Below are 16,387 nucleotides of genomic sequence, written 5' to 3' on the forward strand. Positions count from 1 at the left end.
GAGGAGGCAGTCGTTGTGAAGGCTTCTCATGTCCCACACGTGTACGTAAGGGTGATGAGGGACAAGGGAGTGACGCAACATGCCACTTGCACTCGCGCGTAACCACGCCACGCCATTTGTATTTACGCTGCTGCCCACTCCTCTATAGGTGCAACGAAGTCGGTGGCTCAAGTGGTAGAGGAGTCAGGCGTAACAAAAAGCACGAGCCAGGAAACATCCTTATTTTTCCTTCTTTATCGGTGGCAATGCGATTCTCCCAGAAGGGGGAGATATCAGCCTGCATCCTGCGGCAGCGAGCGCGCCTGCCTGCGTGTCGGATCCTGCTCGGGATTTGTCTGACAGGGAGATTTCAACACAAACCGTGCAATTTGGTGCTGGAGCACACTGGACCTCATCTGCTTAAAAAGCTGCACACAGATATAGTCATCACACTTCATAATTTAATAAACTGCTAAAAAATTGCACACGTTTTCGTTTTAGCAACTTAGGTCCCGCAACTAAACTCATGATGCTACAAAGACATTTGAATTTTTCACTAATATGTCATGAGCACTGCACCCATTGCAAATTAATGAGTCTCTGAATAGCACTGTGCATTTGTCATTTGAATTTATGCTAATGCACCGAGGTCTCCTGATGATGTTGATAGTCCACAGCAGCTGCTCCAACTATAGAATATACACGCATGTTCCTCCACTTTTTATTCATCTTTCCTTGGATTTTTCTGGTCTATCATTTGGGCTGCAGTCCTGCAGCTGGTTATTGATAGGGCTGCTAATTCTCTTTGACTTTACACTACAGGCTTGACCCCCAACCCTGAGCAGAAGTAATGGACCAGTGTTGAGAGAATTATGTACATCACGCAGCAACAACCTCAGACCAGTGGGTCAAAAGGAGTTCATTGAGAACCAATGGTATTTACAAAGAGTGTTGGCATGGCAACTGATAACTTTTTTCTTCTTTTTTTTTGCCCCCCCCCAAATGAATTATACCCTGTCTAATTTATTTCAATAAGTCATTCTGAGGCTGTTAATGCGCTCAAATAAATTATATATCGTGGTAGACGGCATTTGTTTCTTCTCCTTTTTTTTTTTTCCCTCCTTGAATCTACAAAGAAGTAAAGGCCTGTCATTTACCCTTCCCACCCAGAAGTACGCAACAGCCGGCGTTTGGTAGTGACTGCAAGATGCTGGCCAAAGGCTAGACGACAACCTTTCCATCCAGAGTTCAGGCAGCGCCGTTGGGTAATGAAGAACAGTGTCAGACCGAATCCACATGGGGTCCCGTCAAAGAAACAAAGGGAAAAATTGGGAGGGAAACTAGTAATAAAAGTTTCAAAATATTTACCCCTGAGCCGTTGTGTGTTGGAAGTTGGAATATTCCAGAGCAGACTACAGTCTTTACCAACTTTAGCTCTAAACATGACAATTATAGTGCTGCTAATATACCCAGGAAACAATTATTTGAGCTGCCTAATCATTTTCAAACGATCAGAAAAATCAAGCACAGAGATGAAATAAGGAACACAGAGACAGAAAATGCAGCCTGTTAAGTGTCACTCTGTTTTTTTTTCTTACTCCTCCAGGTTTCACAGGGCCAGGGAGGCTTAGTAGTTTAATTTTGTAACATCTGGGAGCAGCGATGCCGTACAATATATTATGGCCTTTTGTTTGCAGCAGGTTCTTTTTGAAGGAACAAAGCTATGTCACATGAGGGAACTTGACTGAATTATCTGATAAATGTCAAAATTAGACAGATGCATTCTGCTGCCTCTTAAATACTATCAGGAAAGGGTTTTAAAAAATTAACCAGTTCATCTCTAATATCAGAGAGAAGCTCTCGAGCTGAACAATGGCATGTACAAAGGGAAAGGAGAGAACAGACTGACTCTGCGGTCTTAAAGCAGCTCTGAGCAGAACTCTCAGGAGAGCTACTTAATATATATATATGTGTGTGTGTGTCTATATATTCTAGCACCCTTCGCAGGGTTAAAGGGCCACTTCAGAGAAACGCGTTTCAGTGAGAAGCAGCAAATAGCTACTTTCCTATAGCACTGCAGTTTTCCCATCAAGGAGGGTAAAGACATTTTCACTGTTCTCAAAAAACTTTGAAATGTAAACTTGTTCGATTGATGGCTCCTTCTGGTCCTGGCAGCCTTTTTGATAGCTGGTGCTCTTTCTGGAATACTTGTTAAAAATGTCTCTGTAGCAAAGATGTTGGGTTTTTTGTGTTTTTTTTTTTTTCCTTTTTTTTTTTTTCTTTCCCCATGTGATTTTTTTTTCTTTTTTTTTTTTCTTAATGTCAGTGCATGGGAGAGTGGAGATAGGCTCTTGTCTTCGATGAAGCAGACTGACAGGTGAACACCTACTCTCGCTGCCCTTGTACATTGTAATGCTTTATGAGATTAGACTGCCTTAAAGCTGGGTTGTTGGGGTTTTTTTCAGTCTGAACCTTCAATCCTCTTTGAACACAACCACTCGCGGTGACTCCTGCTTGGGAAAACTGGCCATGGAATTAGAGGCTGTGCCAGGGGCTGCGACCGTGTCAAGGTCAGAGACAGCTATGTGTACCAACATCATTTTAATGCTAATGCCAACTACAGCAATTAACTCCCCCCTTCACGTGAACTGGCCAAAAACTTGGGGGACTGGGAATGACCCCCCAACCTGAAAAGATGCCCTCTCAGGTTCTGCTCTCCGTTAGTGCCCACAGAAGCCTAACTTCTGACCTTCACCAGCAGATAAACCCCATGCTCCTGTTCGGCAGCCGCCCGTCTGTTTAAGGCAGCCCAGCTTCCAAAAGGACTGCGCTCACAATCCTCCCTCCTCAAGCTCACAAGGCTCTTAGTTTTGGAAACATTTTGCTTCGCGCATGTAAATCGTCTCCTGGAGGTTGTCACATATGCTTGTTTCTCATCTCTCATGCTACCTCCTCTGACCCTGCTAATTCTACCCTTGCAGTGTAAATGTAAAAGAAATCTTCCCAGTTGAAATAACAAGCAGTACCACGGGAGTTTTCTGGAGTAGTGTCTTGATGCTTGCCACTGTTCACAGATCCGGGGAGGATTAAACTTGCTCTTCATGAGGAATTTTATACGTAGACGTAATAAAAATAATGTAGCTTCCAGAAATAAATAATCTGAGGCAGACAGGGAGCCTTTTCCCACTCCACTCTCCCTTGCACCGCACTCTGCATAGCTGTTAACCACCTATCATCTTTAATAAAGATTATTCTTCCGTGCAGCGTCGGTCTGTGTGATCCCTGCCACACCAAAATGCCAGAACCTGCCAGTGACTCCTGGCATGTTCTGTGGAACAAACCTTGCCCCTTGTTCCCTCTGTGCCAGCCTCATCATCTCCCTTTTCTTGCTCCTTCAAAGGGTCTTCTGCAAAGCGGAGGGTGAATTATTCATCACACTGGCGTGCGAAGCCATGGCACAGCCAGTGATTGGTGTGATCCAGACGGGTTACGATGTGCTTTTAAAGAAAGGCAGCTAATCCCAATAATCTGCTGAGCTGGCCATGGCTGTCGGTAAATTGTACAGCACTCTGTAGGCTCTCGAGGCTCAGAGGAGACTGCGCTGCTCAAAGGGGACAGAAACTTTTTTCCTAGCCTGTTGTAGACTTTTAAGTTGAAAACTCATGCAGAGATTCTTGTATCAACATGTTTGTTGCTGTTTTTTAAGTGAGGCAATATTTGGTTTTACTGCGGTTGGGTTTTAACTGCAACAACGAGTCCACTGAGCATCTTCCTAATGTTTCAGGTTTCTGTAAAGGCAGCTTAATTCTTTTCCAGGTGACTGTCCTAAATAAATGTTTGAGTGGTGGAGGTAGTAGTGCAGAGGAGCTTCATATCTGAAAGTTAGAAAACCTTGGGGAAAGGTTAATTAGAGCCGAAACCTGAATGTTGCAGAACCTCAGATTCTCAGTGTCGCTGGACACCTTGGGGATTTTGGAACAGAATTCTTAGATAACGTGGGTCAATTTTCCCTGTAGGTACCAAGCAGCTGATGTATGGGCATGGGTGATCTGTCGCTTTGTGCAATTTCCTTGCTGCCTGTAGGTGAGTACCATCCCTGAAAGCCAATCTTGCCTTTGGTCTCACACTTTAGCATGCACTACAGAAGGCTCAAAAGTATCCTGAAATCAAAGAATGCAAACATCATGAAACTTAAATATATATGTATATATTAATTATATTTCCTCTTGTCCATGTTAGCAAAAATAGCCAAAAATGAAACCTTATTCAAGGGCACAGTTATGAGATTTTACTTGCTGTTTCCAGCTGCCTGGACACAGCGAATACGTGCTTTTGAGCTAGCATACTGCAGGCAGACAGCATTGAGGGCCAAGCTGGGAGCAACACTCGGCACTAGGAATGGAGGATATGGGCTGGAGGATGCGGGCGAGACAGTTTCACCGTGATCCTTACTTTCTGCATCTCTGACAGCTGCTCACAGCTTTTAGCAAAACACCATCCATGGAAGAACAAGCTGAGGAGCTTAGGTTAAGCACACAAAAGACCTTTCAAAGTGTGAGTTTGTCCTGTTATAAAAAAGGGGTGCTGGGAGTTGGCGGTTTGGACTGTTTGGGGGGTGTGTGTGTGTGTTGTACCTTCTCTGCACACAGCCCAGCACCTCCCAAAGGTGAGGTGGTGAATGTCTTCTGGCCTTCATGGTGTCACAACTTGTTAGTGTACCTGTAGGAAATTAAGTGCATGATGGGGAATAGCATTTAAGCATCCAAATTCTCAGAGGGAATTGGTCCTGAATTTGGCCCTTGGTCCTTTTTGTTCTTCAGGGGAATCCTCAGATGGCAGATTGTGGAGTCAAGGCAGTCCAGAATGAAACCTGGTACTCTAAACAGGAGATATATCTCTGCTCTAAATTCAACATTTTTTTTTCTCCAAAGCTATTTATTTGATTTTCTATATGCAGCATGTCCAGATGCCGCGTGTATTTTTGAAAGCAGATCCTTGCTTTTAAATTCCATATGTGGGATGGATGTTTATTAACATATCAAATTGGACAGGGTTTTTTTAACTTGAAGGGAAAAATAAGGTTTTTCAAGAGGCAATTGTTTGACACACACTGTTTTGGCGTGTTAATCTCTGGACTCAACTCCTCATCAGAACTCAATGGCTGCGGTGAAGTCTTACCAACCAGCAGCCCTTTCCTTCTCCCGGGGTCCCAACGGGGCTGACGTTACCCTGTGAATGGTATGCTGGATCAACAGCTCTAATGATTCAAGAGCTGTCCCCGGGGGTTTGTCCTTTTCCCCTTCACAATCACTCCCTTGCTTGATTCTCATGTGCTGTGTGGAGGCTCAGAAACCTGCCTGCTTAGTGGGCTTGAAAGCCCTGCACCAAGCCATCCACCCGCCACAGTAATCAGTCCCTACGGCTGTTTTTTTGCTCTATGAGGCAGAGGAATCGCCACATTTACCTTATAGATCTGTATTTACCCGCAGATAAAACGGTGTGATTCCGTTATGTACTACTGTGTAGTATAGATATTTTGTACGTGTGTGGGAGTGAATCAAGATTTCCTTTCAAGTATGAGCGACATGCATTCTGGGCTCTTTTTCTATCCCCATAACCAAGCTCCCAGGTTGCAGGGATTCTGCTTTGCTCAGAGGGACTCGTGGTCAAGCTGAAAAGGGGGAAAAAAAAAATAAAAAAATTCATACCATACTTCTTAGTAAGTTCTCTTGTTTCTTTCAACTAGCCAACATAAAAACCTTTTCTCCCGGCTTGTACAATCTTTTAAACTACTAACAAGTGTTCTGCGGTTTCTAAGAGATTCTTTTTTTTTTTCTTTCATAGCTCCAGGGTTACCACCCTAGTAGGTGTGGAAAATCTTTGTTCACTTCATTATAAGACACTTTTGTGTACCATCTAACTGGATTCAGCCAGCAAAGGAGAGCAGATATGTCATATGCCGAATGCTTTTTTCCTCGTCCCTGACATCCTAGGATATTGAGCACTTTCATGTTCTAATGGAGGTTTCTTTTACCAATGACCAACATTTTCCTCTGCTCTCTAACGCTCCTACAAGTTTCTGACCTGCTATAATTTCCCTGCCTGCAGTGCAGTTTCGCCCGGCGTTCCTGTCGAGTACTGAGGAAATTAATACGTTGCCTAGAAAAATCGTCCTCAGGTTTAGAAAACCCGCATGCCAGCGGATGCTAACTTGTGTACACTGACGTCTCGAGCCGCCAGCGTTATGCCCGTGTGAGAACCGCAGTGAAAAATCAGGGAAAAAGGGCAAATCGATTCATATAATGGGTTTCACTGCAGACTTTCTCTCAAACCTTTGCCCGCTGTCACCGAGCATCACCTTAACCCTGACAGTGGTGGACGGAGATTGAGAAGCCCTCCGGGGTAGAGAGAACGAGTCTATGGGGTGAAAACATCGTGTATAGTGTTTGTGTGTGATGATGGAAGGGAAAAAAACCCCAAACCAAAAGTGCCCAAGCACTTTTCAAACACAGCATTTACTCACTAACGTATTCTTATTACCCAGTTCTGTATCTGGGCTATTTTCAGAAATTGAAAGCACTGCTTCTCTTTTAAGGCTGGCCACTTCCTTTTTGACCGTCTTCCCACTCTGAACATAAAACAGGTGCATCAGCAATATTTGGCGCGTTCGTAGCAAGAGAAGTTCTGTCTTTAATACCCAGCATTTCATTTAGTTTGCCTTATCTCAGTCATCAGCACTGATTCAAAGCTATTGAGTATCACAGCACTGACTGCAAGCCAAGTTCAACAAGAGTCGGCTGGGGTTACAGCTGTGGGAGGACCTACAGAAAGAGGTAATAGCTGCCTCTGGGAGCCAAGAGATGCCAATTATTGTACTTCCTTCACATTTCTCATTTGCTAAAACTCGGTTTTCTTTGTTCTTTTATGAAAGGTGGCTGGACTGATTAAGATTTCCAGATGCAAACAGACAACTCATCTGACACCACGGGCAAGGAAAATAAAACAGAGCCTCCTTCACAGTGGAAAGTTTAATGCAAAGGTAACCCGGCAGAGCTATAAACAGTTGAAAACAAGGTCTCGCGCTGCAGAGGCTTGGGGAACCTTAGCTCTAGGCTGTGCTGCCTGCCCTACCTGCAGCAAATGAGGCGTCTGACACAGGCGGCAGGCGCTGCCAGTTAAAGGAAGGCGGGTGGCATCAGATCACACGGCCCTCTGCAAACGATCTGTTAGAATGCCAAGTTACCCATGCTTTGCGTTGTGTGAGAGAACAAAGGAACAAAGGCAAGTGAGAGGGGACATCAAACCCGTGATCGTTCAAATGTTGCTGTGAAATAAAACTCCTGCCCAGTTCCAGACCGGAATGAGCCGAAGGAGGAACCGGCATGAGCTGAACTCCTGGAAGAGAGACTATCCCCTGATAAGCACCCCACCCTCCTGATGGTCTAGAGTAAGGGATCCCAGGCCTGTGATGTCACAGTGTCATGGTCAGCAAGCGAAGCAGAATGCTTTGTGAAGAAGGATAAAAGCTCAGAGCTGGAGCCTCCTACCATTGCCCTGTTGCGCACTGAATGTTCATCCCTGCCCTGTTTTCCTCTCTTTTTTCCCCTTATGATACCTCTTCCTTCCTTAATTGCCTCCAGGAGAACAAATCCAGTGTGGTGGGCTGTAGTTACGCTGTCCTGCTACCAGGGATACACAAAGCAAATATGTTCTGAGCTGAATAAATAATTAAACTGAATCACAAAATCAGAATGTTAGGGGTTGGAAGGGAACTCGAAAAAGCATGTATTTCAACCTCCCCCTGCTAGAGCCTAATCAGCTAGATTACATCACATAGGAACATGTCCAGGCGGGGTCTGAATGTCTCCAGAGTACGAGACTCCACAACGTCTCTGGGAAGCCTGTCCCAGGGCTCTGCCACCCTCATGGTGAAAAAGTTTTTCCTTATGTTCACATGGAAACTCCTGTGCTCCAGTTTGCTCTTATTGCCCCTTGTCCTATTGCTGGCCATCTTCCTGACTCTCATCCTTTACGTATTTATAAACATTAATAAGGTCACCCCTCAGTCTCCTCCAAGCTAAAGAGGGCCAGCTCCCTCATCCTATTTCATAAGGAAGATGTTTCACTCCCTTCATCACATTGGTGGCCCTGTGCTGGACTCTTTCAAGGAGTTCTATGTCCTCCTTGAACTGAGAGACCCAGAACTGGACACAATATTCCTGGTGTGGTCTCACCAGAGCAGAGGAGAGAGGGACAAGGGCCTCTCTTGACCTACTAACCCCTCACTTCTAATAACCCCCAGGCTGCCATTGACTGCCTTGACCATGAGACACATTGCTGGTCATGGTCATACTGCTGTCCAGCAGGTCCCTTTGCCCTCTGTTGCTCTCCAAGTTATTCAAAGTTATTTTGTCCCTAGCAACCCCCCAGACAATAATTTAAGAGTTAGCCTCTATCGTTATCATTCCACACTCATTTTCTGAGTGTGGAATTACTAGAAAAGTAGAAGTCCTGGAAAGAGGAGCTAGAGGAGACATAGTGTTAAGTTCGTACAGCATTTGGAGACACAGTACGAGGTTTAGGATATGTAATTGCTTAATTGAAGTTTTGGCTCAGGCTGTTTACCATCATCTGGCACCTATCTACAGAGATAGATGCAAAAGAAGATTCCCTTAGACCTACCCATCACATCCCGTGTCCAGTTCTTCAACGTTGCTGACAACACTGTAGAGACGCCTACATTATCCCACACTGCATTAGCCTGCCTCTGACAACTCCCATCCTTCACAGGTATCTGCTTAAGGCACAAGCTAGTTTGCTTTCAGGTGATGACATTGTTAAAAGAAAGGTCTCAACTCTGAGGCTTTTCCAGACACAGTGTGCATTCAAAGCATCCCATTTGCTACAGGTTTTTAATGTGAGATATCAGCCTTGGTACTTCCATACCATCTGTGGAAGGACAATTTATGTTCTGCAGCTGATGAGGATGCTGCACCTGCAAGTCACATACCTATACTCAACAATCTTCTATATTTTCCCAAGGAGGCAGGTAACTGCTATCATGCTTAAGACCATGGATGAGTTCAGTATAATGGCTGGCCCAAGCCTTTTGGTCTTCCCAGCATATTTGATGCATTTCTGCTCCTCTCCTTAAGTGCTTCAACAATTTGCTAACCATTACTCTTTAAAAGCATAAAACAAAAGTATATTGGGCAGATGAAAGAAATAGGGCTAAAGAAAACTTAGGGCTGATCTCAATTCCCACATTTATCAATTTCCCCTCTTCATACTCTCAGCAAGGGGTGGGTTTTTTGGGTTCGGATTTTTTTTGGGGGGGTGTGTGTGTGTTTTTGGTTTGGTTGTTTTTGTGGTGATGGTTGTTGTTATGTAGAAATAGCTCCTGGAAGATTCCTTCGTCAAGTGAAATTTGGGAACTATCTTGGTGTTGAAAGCACTGGAGCTGTATTGAATTTTAAATAAAAACTTGTACAAATATTAATTCTGTTAATTTTAAAGGCCCTAAACTCAGAAGTCATGTGATGATAGCAAATAATTTTCTTTTTTTTTTTTTTTTTTTTACCATTCAATTAATCGTAATTTTTTTTACTTGTCTGTAAATTATTTTCAGGACCAAATAGTTGGATATAAAATCTTAAAATGTAAAGCTTAAAAATGAATAGGCATCAAAAAGGCCTTCAAATACCTGTGTATTTTTTGAAAATACACAACAAACCATCTAAATATGCTGCCAGGGTGATGGGGGGACATAAGCATAAGCGGACATCCTTTGGACCCCTTGAAGAACATTGGTGGGAGAGAGCTCATCTGTGTATGCCCCCCCCGGGGGGAAAACCTTTATGAGGAATTCACACCTCCACAGTGAAAGCAACTCAAAGAAGACATGCAGATGAGCTGTTTCAGTACTGATTGAACTATTTATTGAACCCCTCCGGCCAGAGACACAAGCACCTCACAAGTAAGAACTGGGGCAATCTCCAGGTTGGTCATGTAAGAGAGGAAAGTGCCTGTAACTGGGCAACTTTTCCACAGGAATGTTACCAGTGCGTGGAAAAGACCCCTACTCTCTTTTACATTGCTTGGCTGCCTCATCCAGGAGATGAGTAATAGACAGGTGCTGGTTTTACTCAATGTGGGTCAGCAGTAAATTAGGATAGTGCAGGTATTACGCATTAGCAAACCACAGGGCTCTTTCTTTTCATAATGTTTTATATTATTTCCTTTTGTAATACTAATTGTAATATTAATTGAATTGAATTGCTGCCTGTGTGCTTTTTTGGGGGGGGGGTTAACTCGCTCTTCTTTGTCCACACACACATCTTCAAATATACCCTGTAGAGAGGTTAGTGTCCACATCACGCTGGAAAACAGAATCATTATGTATCTTTATCCAATTCAGAGACCCATTTGTGAGAACATGAACCCCGAGGGGGGATTCGCTTAGCTCTCATTTTGCCTTTTTTTAAAGCCTAACTGTTTAAATAGTAGACCCTTTCCTAATGTGGCTGCTTTCTCAGCTATCTCATCTTTATACGGCTTTTTTTTCCCCCCTCCAGCTTTGATTTGTACATGTGGAATGTTTTTGATCAGATAACACCCACTGGATATGTTGCTGTCTTTGTTCAGGACATTGGTTTTGTAAGCTGCAAAACTGATAAACACTTATATGTGCCTTGTTTCCTTTTCTGCATAAAGATTCTATTGAGACATCAGCACATCTGGGGAAAACATGTTTTTTAATATTATAGTTGTTGTTATTCATTTTAAATTCAGCACCATCATATTTGATGTCTGCATCTTTAAAAAATGCAAAATGATGCCTTGTTGGCAATAATGAATAAGAGTCTAACAGAGAAGAAGAAAGGGAACCTGCCTTAAGGTTCCTTTGTTATAAAATTCTTATCTGAAAAAAGGACCTTTGAGGATATTAAAACTTGACTCTCTTTCTGTTAGCCCCATGAAAGACAGAGCTCTTGTTAAACTTGTGTTTCTTTGTTGTCTCAACAGTTCTGATGCCTTACACAGCAGTTTTTCCTTTAAAATAAATCCTTGGGACAGAAGATAAAACAAATGCCATGCTCTAGTGACTGGCATATACCAACTAGAGGCATATTCACATGAGAAAGCTGCTTGACAAATATTTCATCTATCTGAGATATTTTCCAGCTGAGTTGCCTTGCTATTCTGTTCCCACCACATTCTCTGCATTGCACAGTGGAAAAGCAAAGACGTTTAACTTCTGCACTGGACTGGGAACTTCAGATGCTAAAAAACAGGTCTTTTTTTTGTTTTTTTTTCAAGGTCTCTTTTTTTTTTTTTTCCATTTGGCACTCAATAATGGAAACAAACTTAATATCAGTTTTCTTTGAATACATCTGTATAAAGGGAGCAAGTCTGGGAGGAGTTAGCTGTGTAACTCAAAAGCCCCTGCATACAATAGCTAAAAATTCTCACAACCTGAGACTATTTATACAGTTATTAGAAAATTATGAAAAGCTCACAATGCTAACTTTCTTGTCATTGATAAAGGAATATAACTTCTCTAACTATACAAAAGTAGAACTGATTGTTAGAAGATAAAGAAACCATTCAGAAAAAAAAAATCTTGGATTCCAGATCAAGAGGAAATTGAAATATGGGGGTCAATTTATTGGAAATTGTTTTTGTGATTAGCTGAGCAGGTAATTTTTTAATATAAATTTATAATGGAAGTTCTTGTCTACTGCCAGCCAGAAAGGTTGTACGTCAGTGTGGCATGTACCATGGGTTCCCTCATCCTTATGGAAAAGGACAACAGAAAAAGCTGCTAGCTGCATAAGAATACTAAAAGAAAATTACTTATTTCAATCAGAATAAGGAAAAAAATTAGAACGCAATGACTAGTTCTCTTTTCAGAGCAAATACTAAAATAAGACCCGGAGAAATTCATTTCACTGTACCTCCTTGGGCTGCAATTAATGAACCTGTTTCAGAAAAAAATGAGGAAACTGGTTGTACAACTTGTTCCTGATCCTTCACTCAGCAAGCAAGGCTAAAACTCCTGGTTAACTGGCAATTAAGCAGCATATGTCACCTTTATGGAGTTGATCATCTAAGATGCCACTAAACCTATCTGTGTTCAGCCATGAAGTAACCAAAGAACTGCACAGCATGCATCTGTCAAATTTGAGGTTGGATGGAAAAAAATTCACCATTTTCCGGCAGAGGAGGAAAAGAAGGCTAAATTAGTTGTGTTAATTATTTACCGCAAATTTTTCACTCAGCTCTGGCTATGAGTAAGACGTGTAATGAGTCAAAAAACACCATATAAGGGTAAAGCTTCAGCACTCAGATGCTGGCTTTTTACCTCTAACACATTCCCTATGTCTACTTGGAAATCCCAGGCAAAAATGAGGCTTATTTCCCAGAATCATACAATCATAGAATGATTTGGGTTGGAAGGGACCTTAAAGATCATCAAGTTCCAACCCCCCTGCCATGGGCAGGGACACCTCTCACCAGATCAAGGCCTTCAGGTCGGGGGCAGCCACTGCTTCCCTGGGCAGCCTGAGCCAGGGCCTCACCACCCTCAGAGTGAAGAATTTCTTCCTAATATCCAATCTAAATCTACCCCCTTCTAATTTAAAATTATCCCCCCTCATCCTATCACTCTGTGCCCTTCTAAAAAGTCCCTCCCCAGGTTCCTTATAGGCCCCTTCAGGATCTCCCCAGAGCCTTCTCTTCTCCAGGCTGAACAACCCCAACTCTCTCAGCCTGGCTTCATAGGAGAGGTGCTCCTGACGTGTGCCATACCCGTGACACAAAGAGGTTGGATGGTTTTGGCACGGTCCAGTGATCTGACCCTGGACTAGATTAACACGATGTGCACCATCTCACCATCCTCTGGAGCACAATCATGTTGTAAATTGTCATTAATTCCCTGATACAATAATTGGTAAGTGTCAGTTTCCAGTGCTGCTGGCTCTTCAGTCTTCCTAAGGACAAAAAGATCATTGAAGACAAGTTAAACTGATGGGTACTCACAGTACTCACACTAGATTAAGCTTGGATTTTTTTCTATTCTAGGCAGCTCAGGCAGGCTGAGTGTAAAGTTGTGTGGTAGCACATGTAACACCTGTGTTTCTGAGCAGGCAGCCGTCGTGTCTCCATTTCAGAAGGCTGCTCTTGTCTGGGCTGCAGTATTCCTACTTATCTGGGAATTTATGAAAGTACAAGGAGTCATGCAGACCTGAGAACATGGTGTTTGTTTTATATTTTCTTAAAACACCTTTGCAGGGGCAATAAAAGACATAAGAAAAAGCTGAAGTTCTTTAATATGTTTTTATAGATGATATCTCCATGAACATCTCACACAAGATGTTCAAGAGCAGGAGCCTTAGCTTTTGTTCCTAAATCTGTGTAAGATTCTTCAGTAAATGCCTGGTTTTTGGCAGTGATGATCAACCAGCACACTGAATGGGGTCCAGCGTGGAAACAGCTTTATAAACAGTGAATCTGTCTGAATTGCTACCTGGCTGATTTCCTTCACTTGAGCTCTGTAAGAACTTTGCATGAGCATTGCTTTTGAAAATCAGACTACTTATTTTGGTGCTAAAATTGGGAAAACTTGCCCCACGGTTACATTTTTACCTGCACAGGTCCATTCATTATCCTTGGAGAGATGAAGGATATAACAGTAAAATACAAAATTTAAAAAAAAAAAATACAAATCAAACCCCTTCATTAACACAGACAGAAATTTTCAAGGAGAAAAAAAACCCCTAGACTGAGGTAAGGATCGTGATAATTCACCAGACCTCAGTCTGGGCAAAATTCTGAACTTCTGATTGTTAATCTTTTCCTAAAACCTGTCAGTATCTCCTTAATTAAACAGAGCTTTTCTTCAGTAAAACTTTTCGTGTCAGAATTATACAGACTTCCAATTCTGACATTCAAACTACTTCTTGGCGGGTGTTAATGAGGTACCTTAGTTTGTTTTAATGAGGTACAATGCACAGCTTCATTTATACATGAGAAGAGAAACAGAAAGATTTTTTGAACAGGTTTTGCTCTGTAATCCAAGGAAAACGTACAGACTCTGCTACTCACCATTAATAGGATGACATAAAGAGTTGGCAGCATTTTTTCTGCCGAATACCCTAATCTCATGTGGCTACATTTGAAAAGTGGAAAATCATTGTTATCTCATATAGATCCTTACAATGCACCGTATGTATCTAGTGAATGAGCATCAAACTGACCCTGTGGGTGTATGCTGCACATCCTGCCAGTCCATTGATTTTGGGACTACACTGAAAACAAAAGGCTGGCTTTGAGAAAGGGCCATGAACTCACATTTAGGGGTGTAATTTTGCACAAGTCAGAACAGAGGAGAGACAAAACTGTCCTCCAGACAATAGGCTTTCAGTATGGGGAATGCTAATTATAATGTTGGAGAGCTACGGGGTCACGCTCTTTCCACTATTCCGTAATTACGCTCCAGGAAGCGCAGCACACAAGAGGTTAACTTCTTTGGTTTGCTTTTTATTATGCTTGGGAATTTGATGCAGATGCGAGGCATAATTCCATAAGAATTATATTGTTGGTTATCATTAATGGCTGCTTGTTATGAAGTGCAATATTCCTACCTTTTAAAATTCAGCAGGATTCTAGACAGGCTTTTCCTCTGTTAGGATCTTGGCCAATAAATTACTCAATAGGGTGCATACAGTGGCTGGAGCAATATAATAGCATCACCCTTGGAAACTGTGTGGAACAGTATTGGTAACCACAGGAGCAAAGGGGCACTTCTTCACAAGGATGTCTTTCACTGGCGCAGACGGTCAACCAGAGGGCAAAACACAATGTTTCAGGCTAGATATAGATTTCAAATGGGGCAGATATTTGGCAGGCGGGAATCATATACATAAAGCTGACTTTGAAAAAAAAAAAAAGAAGTCATGCAAAAAAGAAAGATCCACTGTTACCACAGGAATCTGAATATACAGCACTTTATTAGCCGGGCCTCGTTCGAGGAGGAAAAACAAGTTGAAGGGACCCAAACTGCAGCCTTTGGGAGCAGGATGCTGTAGCTTCTGTGCTGGCTTCTTCTCATCTACCATTTAGTTTCTGCTGACTGCATTTCTGGCAGCATTTCCTAGACAGGGAAGATCTTCCTCAATAGCTGGTTAATGCCCGATCTCATCGTCGCAGTTCAAACTATCTGAGACATTTTAGGTAGCTCCATGTACCAGATATCGCTGGGATTCACCATGCTGCTTTTATGGCTAATCCTATACGCTCCATCTAGCTGCCAGGTCACGGGAGAAATACATGTATTGTATATCTCTGGGGCCAGTTCTGTGAAGGAGAGCAAAGAGAGGGAGTTTGCCTGGGGACCCCTGTTTCTGGGTGAGCTCTGATGTGCACCGTGAATTTGCTATCAAAGCAAACCAAGCCCTTTGCAGGTAAGAAAAATATCCCCCTCTTACAGCAACCTGTCCTGGAATGGATTGTCCCATGAGATGTTCTTGTGTTGCAAATATCCCTCCCATAATGTGTAAGAATGTGTTCAGCATCATTGTATTTAAACAAAGTCCCACCTGAGGCTAAGCGCCCTTGGATACTTTCTGAGGTCTCTTTAAAGTCGATGTGCAAAGAAGGGGCACACAGAGGCTCCCAGCTGGGCGATTTTTGGTTTAAAGTCAAAATGACCCCAAACTCTTTGTAGATGGGGTGTTAAGAGGTGGGGCTGGCTTCAGAGTGAGCCTGGGGTTCACGCTTGAATCAGCTTTCTGGATCTGCAGCAAGATGCCTTCAAGGCTGCCTGCACCAGCTCAGCTATACGATGCGCCGCCTGTATATACCCTGTACATTCCCCTTATGTACATTTCCAAAGATGTCTGACAGCACCTCAGCTACCAGTTCAATTTTATGCCTGCATAGCAGCAGAAGCAGCCCTGAAAAACCGTGGATAACCTATACATACCCTTTACGTGCTGCACAGACTCGCTTATAAATGCGTGCCTATGTAATATTTACATCCTTAATATACCTCATTATAGTCAAGGGTAACTTACACGCAGTTAAAAGTAAAATTGCTGCTATCAAAGGAGAAGTGCAGTCACTCCTTAAAAATTGAGAAGATTATCTCTGAAAAAGCCTTTTCAAAAACTCTCTACTCTGTTATTAACACCCTAAGAAAAGATCTCAAGAAAAATGGGATAATTTTCCAAACATAAAGGACAACATAAAAAGATGTTGTTTATGAAAGTTTTAGACTAAACCAGGTCCTCTATTATTAAGCAACAGCTCATGTTGCATTCTAGAGACTCCATATGCTTTTATGGCACTTCTACATATTAATTGTCCAATTTTATCAAAGTTGGTAATAATTTACTTATTACCATCA

Source organism: Gallinula chloropus (assembly GCF_964237585.1).
Source record: "Gallinula chloropus genome assembly, chromosome: Z".
In the NCBI taxonomy this organism is placed as follows: domain Eukaryota; kingdom Metazoa; phylum Chordata; class Aves; order Gruiformes; family Rallidae; genus Gallinula; species Gallinula chloropus.